Below are 15,370 nucleotides of genomic sequence, written 5' to 3'. Positions count from 1 at the left end.
CTATTCCCAGGTCCATTCCTGTGAAAAACAGTTCAATTTTCTAGGTTTTTCCTGTTTCCCAAAGGCCAATTTTTCTCTACAGACGTTTAATTGAGTGAATTTTGTATTTCATTTTCCAATTGTTCATTCCTTGATAGGGGACTTTATAGATATTCCTGAATGTGTACTCAAATACTCAGTTTTTCAATTCTAGTTTTTTGGCAATGATATTGACAACAAATGTGGCCAAGCTATGAAGTGAATCTAACAGTGTAAATATTGTATACCTACTTCAAATGACAAACTGACAAATTTAATTTTATGCAAAAAAATAACTGCCTGAGTAAATCAAAGAACAGCATGGACTATCGAATATTGTTCTGTAGTCTCATTAGATATCATTTCTGTAATATCTACCATCATGTGTTCCAAGGGTGAGATTTCAGGGTTTTGGATGTTTTAAAATGATTCTTTCTTCAGGTCAGAGATAATATACAGGAGGATTGGCAGGCAGGGAAGAACTTGAGGTCCAGTGAAACCTCAACTTTAATATGCTCATAAGAACAGGAGCGAGTCTATTTGGCATTGCCATTTCTGGATTCTACATTCTTGACGTAGCTGCTCAGAATCCATGTTACCACCAAGAGAGTATATATATATATTTATATATGTATGTATGTATGTATATCAGCCACCAAAACTAGATAAGATTGATGAACCACCTAAGAAGCACATTCTATCAGGAACCAGTTATAGATGTTTCCTAAGGAACACACCTAGCATGTCAAATACAGAAGTGAATGCGTTGTTGCAAAAATATAAAAAAAAAAAAGTAGTCTTTTACTCTGCTAACTCTGGCACCGTAGTTTCCCAAGTCTCTGCTAGATATCTTGGTTGAATACATCCCCACTCCTCAGCTGCCCAGTGTCTCTTACTGCCACACACATTCTCACACTCAAAACCTCACATAAAAGAACACCCAACACAAAAATCTTTGACCCAATTGATAAGATATAAAAGCCCACTTAAGCATACAAAGCCTGATACCATCCATACATTAGGAACATTAATATCAACCAGTAAATACACATAGCAGAGTCTTAATGTCATCTGCCATGGCTGCTCACCCTCTCCTCTTCCTATCTCTCCTTTTTCCTCTACTCTCTTATACTTACTTCAAACTTCTTTCCTGCCCATCCTCTCTTTTCCTCCAATGATAGGCTTTCTTTTATACTGTACCTGCCCCTCATCTGTACTCACCTGGGAAGTGGTTCTGGGGAAGTCACCTGAGTTCTGAGTACAGGACTAGGCAGCTGTCCTTGGAGCAGTGGATTAGCATTAAAATACAGATCACTTCACTGTAAACAACATTACCCACTTTTTGTCCAGTTAAACAGCCTTTTCATTCATATATCAGTTGAATAAGATTATTACCGTTCTACAAGTTATAAAGCATATGATATACTCATTACCCAGCCCATCACTAAATCAGTTATAAAGAACATATAGTTATTCTTTCCAGCTTAAGAAAGGCTTAAAAATCTATTTTATGTCTTGGCTAGCTTGTATACTATCTGATAACTATCCAATAAAATATGTATATTCAGAGTTATATAGCGTGATAAGCAATGAGACTATAATCAGTCTCCAACCCCATCAGAAATCTTAGAATGACCAAATATCTATACACATAGGAAGCCTAAGACGACTTCTAGTACTGAGAGGTTGTAGAGACAAATCTCCAGTAGCACAGTCCCCTGTTAGCAAGGTGTGAGCACAAGTCTTCAGCCTTCTGGCCCAAGATCAACTGACAGCATCTTGAAATGCAGATTTGGAAAGGCTAATTACCCTGAATTGGGAGGGTTTATCAGTCAAATCCTCTGCATAATTTGTCCTTATCTGGATAGTATTAATCTGCAGATGAAACAGGCATTTTTTTCCAGTGTCTGCCTAGCCACAAATATTGCCTCATCTGGAAGTAGAGATGTTCAAATTCTTCATTACATCTGCCAAAGGGGAACAGTTAGGAGCAGATATGACTCAACAAAAGGTAAGTTATAATTTTAAATCTCAAATTTGGGTATTTCTGATGTTTTTGAAAACCAACTATCTGTCTAAGACAATCTGGACTGTTGTCTTTATATCTTAATTTTGTCTTGAAAGTACTCTTACAAAGTCAGAGCCATGACTTTGCGATTTGAATCTTAACTCACAGGTGTAATAAACTAAGAAGTTTGTAATGACAACAATATTAGGACTGGCTCTTGTACATTTAAAATTTTTGTCAAATAAATTATATACCCAAACAAAGATAAGATTAAACTTAGTTACCAATATGATTATGACTGTACAACTCAATCTAGCTTATTCCTCCATGCTAAATTTCAACCAATTTAAAATTCATTATAAAAACAACTTTAGAATAACCACTTCCCGCCCCGCCCCACATATTCCAGGGAATTGAGACGACAACTCCTTTATAACATATTCAAGGTGTACATGGGCGTTATGATATCCTTAGAGGTAGGGGATAGGAAGAATGAAGCAAATACAATACCTGATATGTCCTGACTGGACCCAGCTGAAGATCACTGAGACCAGGATTCCAATAGGTACTCTCTGCAAAATACAACTCTCAAGACAAAGGTTTAGAATCAAGATATCTTTTTGTTTGATTCTCCTGAATATATTTTTTCATGCGGTCTACCGCTATCAAATCTGATCAGTATGACTCTGTGAGGTCTCCAGAGTCTAATCACAATTTTTAAAAACACAAGGAAAAAAATTTTCTCCCAAAATACTCTGTTTCTTAGTCTGAAACCAGAAAAGGTTGTATCTTGCACTCTCTCTCTCAGGGTAATAATATAAGCATAAAACTCAAAGTCACACCCATTATGAAGATTAACCAATTTTTAAAAAAAGGAATTTATGCCCTGCCTACAACAGCTCTCTGCTCCCAAACACCGTGGGAGAGAGACTGCAGCTCCTGGACAGGTAGGCACTCCTGAGGTTGCAGAGCAGAAGAGACCACCATCACAGCCCACCCCTGCCCACATCCCTGGCCCAAGAGGAAATTGTTTACGGCCTCTGGGTTCCCGTAGAGGAGGGCCCAGGAGCAGAAGGTACGCTGAGTCTGAGACACAACCAGAACCTGAAGGGACCGACCGGATAAACAATGGTCTGCACCCAAATTCCGTGGGAGGAAGAGGTAAACCTTCAGAGAGGTCAACACGACTGGGAAACCAGAAGAGACTGCACTCTGCACACATTACTGATTGCAGAGGAAAACAACAAATGCCATCTGGAACACTGGTGCACAGAAGGTCCCAGAAAAGGTGGTGCAGATCTTTCTGGTGGCTGCCGCTGAGGAGAGCACATAAGCAACACCTCATGAGCAAACATGAGGCTCGGGACCACAGGTAAGACCAACTTTTCTGTTATAAGCGACCTGCCTGGTGAACTCAGGACACAGGCCCATAGGAACAGCTGAAGACCTGTAGATAGGAAGAACTACACGCCTGAAAGCAGAACACTCTATCCCCATAACTGGCTGAAAGAAAACAGGGAAACAGGTCTACAGCATTCATGAAACACAGGCTTACAGGACAGTCTAGCCACTGTCAGAAATAGCAGAAAAATTAACACTAGAGATAATCTGATGGTGAGAGGCAAGCACAGGAACCCAAGCAATAGAAACCAAGATTACATGGTGTCAATGGGGCCCAATTCTCCCACCAAAGCAAACATGGAATATCCAAAAACACCAGAAGAGCAAGATCTAGTTTGAAAACCATATTTGATCATGATGCTGGAGGACTTCAAGAAAGACGTGAAGAACTCACTTAGAGAAGAAGTAGAAGCCTACAGAGAGGAATCGCAAAAATCCCTACAAGAATTCCAGCAAAACATAAATAAACAAGTAGAAGCACATAGAGAGGAGTCAAAAATTTCCCTGAAAGAATTGCAGAAAAACTCAATCAAACAATTGAAGGAATTAAAAATGGAAATAGAAGCAATCAAGAAAGAACACATGGAAACAATCCTGGATATAGAAAACCAAAAGAAGAGACAAGGAGCTGTAGATACGAGCTTCACCACCAGAATTCAAGAGATGGAAGAGAGAATCTCAGGAGCAGAAGATTCCATAGAGATCATCGACTCAACTGTCAAAGACAATGTAAAGCAGAAAAAGCTACTGGTCCAAACCATACAGGAAATCCAGGACACAATGAGAAGATCAAACCTAAGGATAATAGGTATAGAATAGAGTCAAGACTCCCAACTCAAAGGACCAGTAAATATCTTCAACACAATCATAGAAGAAAACTTCCCTAACCTAAAGAAAGAGATACCCATAGGCCATACAAGAAGCCTACAGAACTCCAAATAGATTGGACCAGAAAAGAAACTCCTCCCATCACATAATAGTCAAAAAACCAAACGTACAAAATAAAGAAAGAATATTAAAAGAAGTAAGGGAAAAAGGTCAAGTAACATATAAAGGCAGACCTATCAGAATCACACCAAACTTTTCGCCAAAAATTATGAAAGCCAGAAGATACTGGACAGATGTCATACAGACCCTAAGAGAACACAAATGCCAGTCCAGTTACTGTATCCTGCAAAACTATCAAATAACATAGATGGAGAAACCAAGATATTCCATGACTAAACCAAATTTACAAAATATTTTTCTACAATTCCAGCACTACAAACGAAAATAAATGGTAAAGCCCAACATAAGGAGGCAAGCTATACCCTAGATGAAGTAAGAAATAATCGTCTTGGAAAAAAACAAAGAGAAGAAAATCACACAAACATAACCTCATATCCAAATATGAAAATAACAGGAAGCAATAATCTCTATCCCTTAACATCTCTCAACATCAATGGCCTCAACTCCCTAATAAAAAGACATAGATTAACAAACTGGATATGCAACAAAGACCCTGCATTCTGCTGCCTACAGGAAGCACACCTCAGAGACAAAGACAGACACTACCTCATAGTGAAAGGCTGAAAAACAACTTTCCAAGCAAATGGTCGGAAGAAGAAAGCTGGAGTAGCCATTCAAATATCAAATAAAATCAATTTTCAACTAAAAGTCATCAAAAAAGATAAGGAAGGACACTTCATATTCATCAAAGGAAAAATCCACCAAGATGAACCCTCAATCCTAATTATCTATGCCGAAAATACAAAGGCTCCTACATAGGTAAAAGAAACCTTACGAAAGCTCAAAACACAGATTGCACCTAACACAAAAATAGTAGGAGATTTCAACACCCCACTCTCATCAATGGACAGATCATGGAAACAGAAATTAAACAGAGACATAGACAGACTGAGAACTTCATGAGCCAATGTACTTAACAGATATTTATAGATCATTCTATCCTAAAGCAAATGATATACCTTCTTCTCACCTCCTCATGGTACTTTCTCCAAATTTGACCATATAATAGGTCAAAAAACGGGTCTCAACAGGAACAGAAAGATAGAAATAGTCCCATGCGTGCTATCAGATCACCACGGCCTAAGATGGTCTTCAATAAAAATAAAGGAAGAATGCCCGCAAACACGTCGAAATTGAATAATGCACTACTCAATGATAACCTGGTCAAGGAAGAAATAAAGAAAGAAATTAAAGACTTTCTAGAATTTAATGAAAATGAAGGTACAACATACCCAAACTTATGGCACAATGAAAGCTGTACTAAGAGGAAAACCCATAGCGCTGAGTGCCTGCAGAAAGAAACAGGAAATAGCATATGTCAGAAGCTTGACAGCACACCTAAATGCTCTAGAAGAAAAAGACGCAAATACACCCAGGAGGAGTAGAAGGCAGGAAATAATCAAACTAGAGCTGAAATCAACCAAGTAGAAACAAAAAGGACCATAGAAAGAATCAAAAGAAACAAAAGTTGGTTTTTTGAGAAAATCAACAAGATAGATAAACCCTTAGCCAGACTAAGGAGAGGACACAGAGAGTGTGTCCAAATTAACAAAATCAGAAATGAAAAGGGAGACATAACTACAGACCCAGAGCAAATTCAAAAAGTCATCATATCTTACTATAAAAGCCTATATTCAACAAAACTTGAAAATTTGCAGGAAATAGACAATTTCATATACAGATACCAGGTACCAAAGTTAAATCAGGAACAGATAAACCAGTTAAACAACCACATAACTCCTAAGGAAATCAAAGCAGTCATTAAAGGTCTCCAAACCAAAAAGTGCCCAGGTCCAGATAGGTTTAGTGCAGAATTCTATCAGACCTTCATAGAAGACCTCATACCAATATCATCCAAACTATTCCACAAAAGTGAAACAGATGGAGCACTACCGAATTCATTGTATGAAACCACAATTACTCTTATTCCTAAACCGTACAAAGACCCAAGAAAGAGAACTTCAGACCAATTTCCCTAATGAATATCGACGTAAAAATACTCAATAAAATTCTGTCAAACCGAATCCAAGAGCACATCAAACAATCATCCACCATGATCAAGTAAGCTTCATCCCAGGCATGCAGGGATGGTTTAACATACAGAAAACCATCAACGTGATCCATTATATAAACAAACAGAAAAACAAAACCACATGATCATTTCATTAGATGCTGAGAAAGCTTTGACAAAATTCAACACCCCTTCATGATAAAAGTCCTGGGAAGAATAGGAATTCAAGTCCCATACGTAAACATGGTAAAAGCCATATACAACAAACCAGTTGCTAACATTAAACTAAATGGAGAGAAAGTTGAAGCAATCCCATTAAAATCACGGACCAGATAAGGCTGTCCACTCTCTACCTACTTGTTCAATATAGTTCTTGAAGTTCTAGCCAGAGCAATCAGACAACAAAAGGAGATCAAAGGGATACAGATCGGAAAAGAAGAGGTCAAAATATCACTATTTGCAGATGACATGATAGTATATTTAAGTGATCCCAAAAGTTCCACCAGAGAACTACTAAAGCTGATAAACAACTTCAGCAAAGTGGCTGGGTATAAAATTAACTCAAATAAATCAGTTGCCTTCCTCTATACAAAAGAGAAAGAAGCCAAGAAAGAAATTAGGGAAATGACACCTTTCATAATAGACCCAAATAATATAAAGTACCTCGGTGTGACTTTAACCAAGCAAGTAAATGATCTGTACAATAAGAACTTCAAGCCTCTGAAGAAAGAAATTGAAGAAGACCTCAGAAGATGGAAAGATGTCCCATGCTCATGGATTGGTAGGATTAATATAGAAAAAATGGCCACTCAACCAAAAGCGATCTACAGATTCAAAGCAATCCCCATCAAAATACCAATCCAATTCTTCAAAGAGTTAGACAGAACAATTTGCAAATTCATCTGGAATAACAAAAAATCCAGGATAGCTAAAACTATGCTCAACAATAAAAGGACTTCAGGGGGAATCACTATCCCTGAACTCAAGCAGTATTACTGAGCAATAGTGATAAAAACTGCATGGTAGTGGTACAGAGACAGACAGATAGACCAATGGAACAGAAATGAAGACCAGGAAATGAACCCACACACCTATGGGCACTTGACTTTTGACAAAGGAGTCAAAACCATCAAATGGAAAAAATGATAGCATTTTCAGGTAATGGTGTTGGTTCAACTGGAGGTCAGCATGTAGAAGAATGCAGATGGATCTATTCTTATCACCCTGTAGAAAGCTTAAGTCCAAGTGATAAAGGACCTCCACATCAAACCAGATACACTCAAACTAATAGCAGAAAAACTAGGGAAGCATCTGAAACACATGGGCACTGGAAAAAATTTCCTGAACAAAACACCAATGGTTTATGCTCTAAGACCAAGAATCAACAAATGGGGTCTCATAAAACTGCAAAGCTTCTGTAAGGCAAAGGACACTGTGGTTAGGACAAAACGGTAATCAAAAGATTGGGAAAAGATCTTTACCAATCCTACAACAGATAGAGTCCTTATATCCAAAATATAAAAAGAACTCAAGAAGTTAGATGGCAGGGAGACAAATAACCCTATTAAAAATGGGGTTCAGAACTAAAGAAAGAATTCACAGCTGAGGAATGCCGAATGACTGAGAAACACATAAAGAAATGTTCAACATCTTTAGTCATAAGGTAAATGCAAATCAAAACAACCCTGAGATTTCACCTCACACCAGTGAGAATGTCTAAGATCAAAAACTCAGGTGACAGCAAATTCTGGCGAGGATGTGGAGAAAGAGGAACACTCCTCCATTGTTGGTGGGATTGTAAACTAGTACAAACATTCTGGAAATCAATCTGGAGGTTCCTTAGAAAACTGAACATTGAACTATCTGAGGATCCAGCTCTACCTCTCTTGGCATATACCCAAAACAAGCCCCAACATACAAAAAAGATACATGCTCCACTATGTTCATCGCAGCCTTATTTATAATAACCAGAAGCTGGAAAGAACCCAGATGACCTTCAACCGAAGAATGGATACAGAAAATGTGGTATATCTGCACAATGGAATATTACTCAGCTATCAAAAACAATGACTTTACTAAATTCATAGGCAAATGGATGGAACTGGAAAGTATCATACTAAGTGAGGTAACCCAATCACAGAAAAACACACATGGTATGCACTCATTGATAAGTGGCAATTAGCCCAAATGCTTGAATTACCCTAGATGCATAGAACACATGAAACTCAAGACAGATGATCAAAATGTGAATGCTTCACTCCTTCTTTAAAAGATGAATAAGAATACCCTTGGCAGGGAATAAAGAGGCAAAGATTAAAACAGACACAGAAGAAGCGCCCATTGGGAGCCTGACCCACATGTGGCCCATACATATACAGCCATCCAATTAGACAAGATGGACGAAGCAAAGTAGTGCAGGCCGACAGGAGCCGGATGTAGATCACTCCTGAGAGACACAGCCAGAATACAGCAAATACCGAGGTGAATGCCAGCAGCAAACCACTGAACTGACAGGCGGACCCCTGTTGAAGGAATCAGAGAAAGAACTCGAATATCTTGAATGAGCTGGAGACCCCTTATGAACACCAATGCCAAGCAACCAGAGCTTGCAGGGACTAAGCCACTACCTAAGGACTATACATGGACTGACCCTGGACTCTGACCTCATAGTTAGCAATGACTATTCTAGTAAGATAACTAGTGGAAGGGGAAGCTCTTGGTCCTGCTAAGACTGAACCCCCAGTGAACGTGATTGTTGGGGGGAGGGCGGCAATGGGGGGAGGATGGAGAGGGAAACACACATGGAGAAGTGTAGGGGGAGGGATTGGGTGGATGTTTGCCTGGAGGCCGGGAAAGGGAATGGCACTTAAAGTGTAAATGTGAAACACTCAAGTTAATAAAAAAATAAAATAAAATAAAATAAAACATAAAATAAAACTGCAGTGCCATCAACCACAGTAAAAAAAAGAAAGAAATTTATGTAAACATTGAGCCTGATCTCACTCTGTACTCGGTGATATCAGGAAATTAGCCCAAAGTTTCTGTAGAGCCCACGTTAAGAGAATTTGTACTTTCTATTGCGGTAAATATCAAAAGTAAACAAAAACTGTCGCTAGCCATCATCAACGAGCCATATAGTGGGGTAATTTATAAAACTAATCACATAGCTTCTATCAATTCTAATACAATAAGCAACACATCAAACCAGGACTTTTTCCCAAAATATCTCAATCTGTTAAGCTCTCTATCTGAAGGCACAGATTTTCTTTACCCTTAATAACTTCTAAAATATATGTCTACTTTCACTCTCCCTCATGTTATAGACATTTCATCACAACTCTACTTGGTAGTGACTAAATTTTCCCTAAGTTCTGAACAGTAGATGAAAATACCCACCTGATTCAAGTAATCTCACTACTCTCTTCTTTCTAAAAACACACTTAATCACTTGTTAATAATACCTGGAGAAAAAAAAAAGAAGTATCTTGTGTAACTAGGATTTCCACCCAAAAATCCCATGGAGCCCACATTAAAAAGAATATGAGTATCCTGAAAGACTTTCTAAACAACTTTCTTTAAAAAGCAGCTTTAATCTCTTGATTCTCTGATCTGCCACTACTTATCACACAGCAGGGGACCAACAGCCTGTCAGCCCAGGCTGCTTCACAATTTCTTTGTTTGATTTCCCGCCCTTAAGTTATCAATACTAAATATGGCTCTGGTGTCCTCTTACTTAGAAAATAAAAAGGTTCTCTCCACTTTTATGATTACTAGTGGATTCTTGCCCATCACTTTGGTTTGCAATATGATGATGTAAAAAGAAAAAAGAAAAAAAAAGAAAACTTGTCTTTTACCTACTATCACTATCACCGTAGTGTCCCAATATATCTGGTACATATCTTGCTGAAAACACATCCCTACTCCCTGTCGGGCCGATGTCCCTTGGTGCCACACACTTTCCAATACTCAATCCCTCACATAGAAGAACACACAACACAATAATTTTGACCCAATTGATAAGATATAATTGCCCACTTAAATATACAAGTGCTTTACCATCCATCCCTTAGGAACACTAGTAACAACTTGTAAATACACAGAGCAAAATCTTAACCTCACCTGCCATGGCTTCTCACCCTCTCCTCTTCCTATCGCTCCTTTTCCTCTAGTCTCCTCCTCTTCCTTCAAACATCTCTCTCACCCATCCTTCCTTCTCCTCCAATGACAGGCCTCCTTCTATCCTATACCTGCCCCTCACCTGTACTTTACAAATCAATGGGGAGGTGGTTCGGGTGAAGTCACCTGAGTTCTGAATGCATGACTAGGCAGCTGTCCTTGGGGCAGTGGAATTAGCATCAAAATACAGACATCTTAAGGGCAAACCACAACAAGTAGCTTTGATATCCTAGTGAAATCTTTCAAGCCATGTAAAATTGCAAATGTGGTCATGTTCTAGTTTCTTTTCATGGTTGATGCTGAGAAAAGTGATCCCCAATACTGTATGAGAACAAATATTACATAGTACACGTAAAGAAAAGAACTTATTCCCAAGGCCAACATAACTTCATAAGTAAGCAATATGTTATAGAGTAACAAGAATAAGTAAAGTACTTTTCTCAGTCAGTTTCCCTTCACTGTAGACAGCAATTTGAATTTACAGAGAAATGGTTAAATATTGTATTATTTATCTTTAAAAGTACTCTAATAAGAATATTTTAAAAAGCACAAATCTAAACATCTGTATAAAAAATGTCATTACTACTTTAAATGATCAGAATGCACACCTGTGATTGTCAATCCTTATTAAATCCTATCAGGAAGCTGAGGGTACAACTGGGACAGAAATCAGTCCTCAACAGTCCAGCCTCTGTGACAGTCACACCGTTAGCCTGTGCCACCATTGTTTTTGATCCCTGACCTTAAAAAGTCCCAGCCTTTCTGAACTTCAAATTGTTCCCTAAATTGTTTTGTTTTTTTACATCAAAGCCAGTAGTTAAAACATGTTAGCCAGCTTAACGAACAATTTTATTTTTCCAAATGCTTTTTAAGTGTGGTGGTTGTCTCTCATTATTCTACATTTCCTTGGGTGATGGAGGAAGCACTGGTCTGCCACAGAGGAAACTCCTAAAAGACCTCGACCACTATTATTGCAAATGCCAATGATGTTGCTCCCTGAGTGGTGGGAAGCTCCATGAGGATTTTTATGTATTTCTTATAATAAGAGAGATATGAGGGGAATAACCGAGTGAAATGCTGCATGAAGTTCTCAGTACACTTCGTCCTAGGGGCTATGACTCACAAGGTGCAATAGGGTGCTAAAGGGTGGGCCAACCCCAGGTATTCTAAAATGCTGTGCCATTCCTCCTTCACAGCAATTGGCAATACTCCATATCAGAAAAAAATTTAAACCATGCTTTTATCCTGGATAAAATTTCAAATACTATACTGAACAGGGAGAGTGGGCAGCCTTATCTTGTCCTTCACTTTAATGGAATTGCTCCAAGTTTCTTTATATTTAGCTTGATGTTCATTACCGGCTTGCTGTCCATTTCTTCTACTATGTTTCTCCATAGAACTGGTCTCCCTTATCACTCTCATGCTTTTAGCATGAAGCAGGGTTGGAATTGCTTTTTCAGCATCTACTGAGATTATCATGTGATTTCTTTTCTTTCAGTTTCATTACATAGTGGATTATATTGATGGATTTTCAGAAATTGAACCATCCCAACCTCCCTCTAGAAATTAAAAATTACACAGCATTACCTATGGAAGGGATCACATAGTCACCAGCATACTCTAACAGCCCCCCCACCAAAAAAAAAAACAAAAAACAAAAACAAAAACAACATGCAAACAAAAAACTATGCATCCTACAGAACAGATTTTATACTAACATTCACACTCAAACATCCCACCCAAAAAAACAAAATCCAAAATACATGCAAGCAAGAAAACCCTACACCCCCAACATCAATATAGCATGAAGTAACTATCACTGGTCATTAATAACATTAAGCATTAATAGACTGTATTCAACAATAAAAGGATAGAGGCTATCACAGTGGATTTAAAAAGAGTATCTGTCATTCTGTTGCATTCAAGAAAGACACTCCAGCATTTGAGATAGACACAACCTCAGACTAAGGTGTTGGAAAAGGCATTCCAAGAAATTGAAACAAGAAACAGGATGGATTAGCCATTCTAACGTCCAGCAAATCAGACTTTCAACCAAATGTAATCAAAAGAGAAGGGGAAGGACACTTCATATTCATCAGTGGAAAAATCCACCAAAATGGCATCTCAATTCTGGATGTCTACATCCCAAAGACAAAAGTAGCAATTTTAGTGAAAGAAATATTGCTGAAGCTTAAATATCATATCGAACCTCACACATTAATAGTGGGAGACAACAATGTCCCATCTCACCAAGGGCAGGTCATTGAGACAGAAACGAAAAAAGAAAACAATAAAAATAGAAGATGTAACTGACACGGGTTTTAAATGAATCTGACCTCACTGATATCTACAGAATATTTCACATGAACACAAAAGTACACACTTTCTTTTCAGTACCTCATGGAACCTTATCCTAAACTAATCATGTTCTCCCTCGCAAAACAAGCCACAGCAGATTCAGAAAGACTGTGCTAACCATTGTATCTTCTCAGAATGTCATGTATTTAAACTGGACTTCAACAATAACAAAAAGTCTATAAACTCATGGAAATTCAATAGCTTGCAACTGAAGAATCACCAGTTCAGAGAAGTCTTGAAAAAAAAAAGGGGGTTCCTAGAATTCAATGGAAGTGATGGCATATCGTCTCCAAACTTAAGGGACATAAGGAAAGCAGTGCTAAGAGGAACGTGCCCATGCAGCACAGAGCACTTTCATAAAGAAACCAGACAGACCACACACTAACAACTTCCCAGCACACCTGAAAGCTCTAGACTACAAAGAAGCAAATACATATTAATGGAGGGGACAGAAAGAAACGATCAGTCTTCTGGGTGAGAGTGATCCATCAGAAACAAAGAGAATACAAATATTAACAAAAACAAGAGCTGATTCCTTGGCAGAATCAAGCAGACAGACAAACCCTTAAACAGATAATGTAATAGTAGGTAAGACAGCATCCAAATAACAAAATCAGAAATGAACAAGGAGCCGCATAGATGGACACTGATGAAAGTTACAGAATCATTAGGTCTCAAAAACCTGCTGTCTACAAAATTATAATCTCTGAATTAAATGCATGATTGTGTAGACAAATAACACTGACCACAGGTAAACTGAGGTAAGATAAACTATGTAAATCACTCTACATCCCCTAAAGAGACACAAACAGTAATTAAAAGTTTCCCCACTGAAAAATACTCAGGGCCTGATTGATTGAGCGCAGACTTCTCCTAGATTTTCAAAGAATTCTCAACCTACTCCAAAACACAGAAACAGAAGGAAAATCACCAAACTGATTCTATGACAGCACAGTCACTCTGACACCGAAATCATAAAAGAACTCAACAAAGAAGGAATTTCAGACGAATTTCCCTTACGAATATTGGTGGAAAAAATACTAGGTAAAATTCTTGAAAACAAAATCCAAGGTCATATCAATCCGCCATCCAGCGCCATCTACTAGGCTTGCTCCTGAGGATGCAGAAGTGGATCAATCTATGAAAACCCATCAAAGTGCTCCACCATATTAACAAACTGATCTGAAAAAATATATTCTGCCCTCAGCATTTCACATTAACATGGTAGCTCCCCTTTGATTTAACTTTGTAACTTTGTGGGAGTTGCATATCATGCAATATATATATATATATATATATATATATATATATATATATATGTTTTTAATAAAAATAATTTAAATTGTTATATCCTAACATTATTATATATAAGTAATATTAAGATATTATATTAATATGAACATATTGTATTTATACATTAAATTATTATATTAATATTGTATATATAATTAATATTAATATGTTACTATATTAAATTAATATATAGTGAGATAATATAACTGATGTATTACATTAATATATAAAATTGATATATTAATTATTAATATATTTTATATGAATTATTAATACCACTAATACACAATGGTGTGAAGGAACAGAATTGAAGAAACAGGGAAAAAATGCAAGACTATCTCATTAGACGCTTAAAAAGCCTTTGACAGAATTCATCGTCCTTTCATATTTAAGGTCTCAGGGAGACCAGGGATGTCAGGCACATACCAAATGCAATAAAATACTAAAATATATACAAAAAATATTCCAGAAAATGCAGTATAGCAGGCCAAGAGTTAATATTAAAATAAGGGGGGAAAGCAAAAGGCTATTCGACTAAATTGGAGAAAAAGAACAGACTGCTCATCTCCCAGCATCCTTTCAGTAAAGTCCTTAAATTCCCAGCTAGAGCAATAAGACAACCAAAGGAGGTCGAGGGGATGATATCGGAAAAGGAGAACTCAGTGTATCACCATTCACACATTATATAATAGTGATCATATGTGATCTCAAAGTTTTACCAGAAATGACCTACATATGAGAAACACCTTCAGCCAAGTGGACGGATAAAAAATTAAATCAAAATAATCTGTCATGCAAACGACAGAGAGGCTTAGAAGAAATTATGGAAGCAACGCCAATCACAGTGGATATATATATATATATATATATATATATATATATATATATGTATATATATATGTAATAAAATATACAATATGAAATATAAAATAACTCTAACCTAGCATGTCAGAAACATGTCTGGTGTGAAACCCAAGTCTCTGAAGAAAGAAACTGAGGAAGGTAGCAGAAGACAGAAAGACCTCCCATGCTCACGGACAGGTAGGATTAAGAGAGTCAAAGTGGCCATCTTAATTTTGGGTGTAGTTTCAAAGTTG

The sequence above is a fragment of the Rattus norvegicus genome, chromosome Y, assembly GCF_021556685.1.
Source record: "Rattus norvegicus strain SHRSP/BbbUtx chromosome Y, alternate assembly SHRSP_T2T, whole genome shotgun sequence".
Classification (NCBI taxonomy): domain Eukaryota; kingdom Metazoa; phylum Chordata; class Mammalia; order Rodentia; family Muridae; genus Rattus; species Rattus norvegicus.
Note: the sequence above shows the minus strand (reverse complement) of the source record.